The 3,832-nt window shown below is 42.4% G+C and overlaps 1 protein-coding gene across 1 annotated transcript in view; it reads left to right on the top strand.

Annotated features, from left to right (window-relative positions):
- Nucleotides 1-318: 318 nt before the first annotated feature.
- USP44 (ubiquitin specific peptidase 44) overlaps nt 319-3,832 on the top strand; it is a 30,598-nt gene continuing 27,084 nt past the window's right edge. Inside the window, exon 1 of the mRNA XM_011934123.1 lies at nt 319-602. The gene's annotated coding sequence lies outside the window, so the exon portion shown is untranslated. The remainder of the gene's footprint in view (nt 603-3,832) is intronic.

Genomic DNA, 3,832 nt, shown 5'->3' with positions numbered 1-3,832 from the left:
GGGAGGGGAGCGAGCCGAGGGACGCGCGGCGGCGACGGGTCCGGCGAATTCTGAAGTGGCCCCCTGGGAAGTTTCGGTGGGTTCTGCGGTGCTCGGCCCAGTCCCAGCGGCCGCCTCACGAGTGCCCGGAGATGCGGCGGCCAGGGGCAGCGGGTTGGAGGGGGCGAGCTTGGGAAGAACGGGCGCGGGCGAGGGCTTCGGGGACGTGGAGGGGCTTCGCGCTGACCCCGGCACGAGCGTCGCGGAGAGGCTGGCGCGGGCTGGGTGCTGTGTGGAGCACGCACCGCCCGGGTCCAGCCGCATCCTTCCCGCTGCCCGGATTACCGCGAGGTGATGCTCGAAGCCCCGGGGCGCTTCGGGAGGGCGGTTGTGGCGCTCGGTTTACCGGCGTCTTGCCTGTCTCCTCTCCATCGATCGGTCCCCGCGCTGCCGGCACCTGCTGCCGCTTAAAGATCCCAGTGCTTGAAAATCAGTTTCCTAAAGCCATTCCCGATGGCCTTTGATGGGAAAGAGTGCCATATGGCTGAATTCATTATGGGGGATAAGAAATATGTCAGAGTGGGCGGAGGGGAACTTGTTAATATGTTCAAATTTAAGAGTAGGTAGGACACTATCCCCCGCCCCCATGAAAAAAGAAAGTGAAATATAGTAATTGTTTCAAATGCAAGTTTGAGCTGTTAAATTCTACTGGTAGCTGGATAATTTCTCGCAGTTTTTATACTGGAAGCAAAACCATTTAGGAACCTTGGGAGGTTCACTTTCTCCTCAGACCAGTCCCCAAGTCCCCCACTCCTGCCACCTTTTAAGCCTTAATTGTATCTGGGCAAGTAACGGGGATTGTGAAATTTGCATGGAAATAAGACCTTCAGGTCCTGCACTTGAATTCCTTATTATCTGTTAAGTAGCTGCCTGTGGGGGTGAAGTAGGGCTGGTGACTTTTGGGGCCTGGGATTCCATTTTGAGTTGTGTTCACAACGAGCATTTGGTGTAAACAAGGAAAAAGAATGGGCTGTTCACTGTGGTGAAATTCGGAAAGCCAAATAGGAGTTAAGCACATGCTTATAGAATATTTCATAATCTCAATGAGATTCAATATTCATTTGCCTTGAAAGAGATGAAAGTTTGTATTCTTGGAACTCTAATCGTTTTGTCCTTAATTTAGCATTTTGGGATATTTTAAAGAGCGTTTACATGTTTTGGCACATTCAAGTTTTCTCTCCCCATTCTAGCTTTTTTCACACTAGCCATTAGTTTTGCATATGTTCGATGTCAGATTTTTCAGTCCAGTAGTTATCACTGTGGACTATCCAAATTCAAATGTAGAGATATTATAATATTGAACAGTTAGTCCAGTGCATACGGTTTAGAAAGTTGAAATATTTTGACCACTTTGTGTATCAGTCCTGTTTTTCTTCCCAAATGTTAATTGTTTGAGATTTTTTTAGCTTAAAAAATTTTAAGTGATAAATGAACCCGCATTTAGTATACTATACAATGGTATACCTTTTGGAATATTTAAAATGGAAAATCTGTGGAAGATTTGGGTTAGATATTTGAAATAAATTTTCTACCCAGTTATCTTTCTCCCTTTTCTACAGATTTATCTTTTCTGTACTACAAAAAAAGAAAGTGTCATATGCACTCTACCAAACTTCTCCTCTACACACTTGAATCTTACTATTATAGCGTTTTGGTTGTGCATAAGAGAATTTTTCTGCTCATTGGGTTGTTTGAGGGCAGAGTCTGTGTTTTATATGTATATCTCTAGTACCCGACTAACTGCTTAACGTGGAGGAAAAACCCCTGTGTAAATTTGCTGAATTTGGGGTTTTGAATGGTAGAGGATACAGAAATTTGGCTTCTTGGTAGCCAAAAAAACAAAAAAAAACAAAACACGTGCTTTGAAATCTCTGTCCTTCCTGCAGTGTTAGGCAGAACAAACGTGGGTGCCAGATTCTAATGGAGTTGTCTGGTCCAGGGAGATTATTAGCTAGAGGCTGGGGCAGGGGCTTAGGAGTCTAATCAAGATAGGCAGCCAGGCGCGGTGGCTCAAGCCTGTAATCCCAGCACTTTGGGAGGCCGAGACGGGCGGATCACGAGGTCAGGAGATCGAGACCATCCTGGCTAACACGGTGAAACCCCGTCTCTACTAAAAAATACAAAAAACTAGCCGGGCGAGGTGGCAGGCGCCTGTAGTCCCGGCTATTCGGGATGCTGAGGCAGGAGAATGGCATGAACCCGAGAGGAGGAGCTTGCAGTGAACTGAGATCCGGCCACTGCACTCCAGCCTGGGCGACAGAGCGAGACTCCGTCTCAAAAAAAAAAAAAAAAAAAAAAGATAGGCAATAAATCGTGTGCCCGAATAATTCTCTGAATTCAGTAACGGGGGACAGTTTTGCTATTAGGCCCAGCCTAAATAGGTGACAAATAACTGAAATACAGAAGGATTCTACAAATAATGACCTTATGCCTAAAAGATCATTGTAAAAGTTGTAACTGATATTCACAGCAATTTTAGACACCATAAAAAACTTCATTAGGAAGAATTCATTTTTGATGGAGTTTTACACGTCATACGAAAAAGGTAATTTGTAGTCTAACGATATATTTGCTAGGTCAGCTCATAGATGTGCTAGAATGACAGAGTCTAGGCATTTTACACACAGAGTATTTGAATTCAATTTTTCAGACCCATGGTAGGATGCTCAGTATTACTCTGAATGTTTCTCTCATTGTTACAAAGTTAGCTGCAGTAGACTGACGTGTAAATATGTTGATGTGACACTGATGATAAATGTTTTGGAACAAAATTACTTGTTAAGTAGGGCTGGGGGTGAGAAATTCAAATAACGTGGAGGCAGAAACTGCTTTCAGTAGCTTTATCTTACAATGTGTTCAACTAGATTCAATCTTTGCGTCAGGAGAGGTATGTTAGAGACGTGAGGAAGGCCCAAGGGAAAAGGGTGTCCTTTATTGTTTAATGAGGAGTTTCAAGCGAGATCAGGGTAATTATAGATTCTAGATCTCTAAAGGAAGAAAGAATAACCAGGGCCTTTCTAGGGATAAAGGAAAGGAAATACATCATGATTGACATGGAGAGGTGCCAAAGCACACAATGGACATAATAGCATACCTAAGAGGGAGTAGGGAGGGTTTGAGAGCCCATTGTGTTCATTCGCTCAGTAATTTGTTCATTCAAAAATATTGAACCCCTTTCTGTGTACCAAGCACTGTGCTTGACCCTTGGCGTTTTACAAACTTTTCTTAAGAGGACAGAATACTATGGTGGTTTCGTGAAGTAAATGGAAAATGGAAAACTGCTTATAGGAGTGGGTAAGATGTACTCTAATTACTACAAACTATGGATAAAGTTGTTTTCATTCTTATCCAAATGCATTGTGGTGGTTGGTAATTCCTAAGACCTACTTCCTACCGAAATTACCATTTCCTCCTATCTTTTATTATGGAAAATAACAAATCATACAACTTTTAATAGCCTGTAGAGGATCTGTTTAGTTTGTTACTGTTTAAAGAAAAATGTTTTGTTACAAAAATTATCTTCATTAAAATAGTCGACATGTTCTCCCTCTGGGAGATTTCAATTTTTTTTTTTTTTAATGAGATGGTTACTGTGACACTTTTATTTTTAAATGTATTCTATTTTATGCCCAGTGGTACTTATATTTCTTCTTTAATAGAGTTAGAACGTATATGTGTTCGTGTAAAATATGAATGCCCATTTCTTATGAAAATAGTTTATAAGTTTATATCCCAATTACGAAGTTTTTTTTTTTTTTTGAGATGGAGTCTCGCTTTGTCACCCAGGCTGGAG

Source organism: Colobus angolensis, unplaced genomic scaffold, assembly GCF_000951035.1.
Source record: "Colobus angolensis palliatus isolate OR3802 unplaced genomic scaffold, Cang.pa_1.0 Scaffold10, whole genome shotgun sequence".
Taxonomy (NCBI): domain Eukaryota; kingdom Metazoa; phylum Chordata; class Mammalia; order Primates; family Cercopithecidae; genus Colobus; species Colobus angolensis.
The sequence above is the reverse complement of the archived record's forward strand: the minus strand, read 5'-3'. Positions and strand labels throughout refer to the sequence as shown.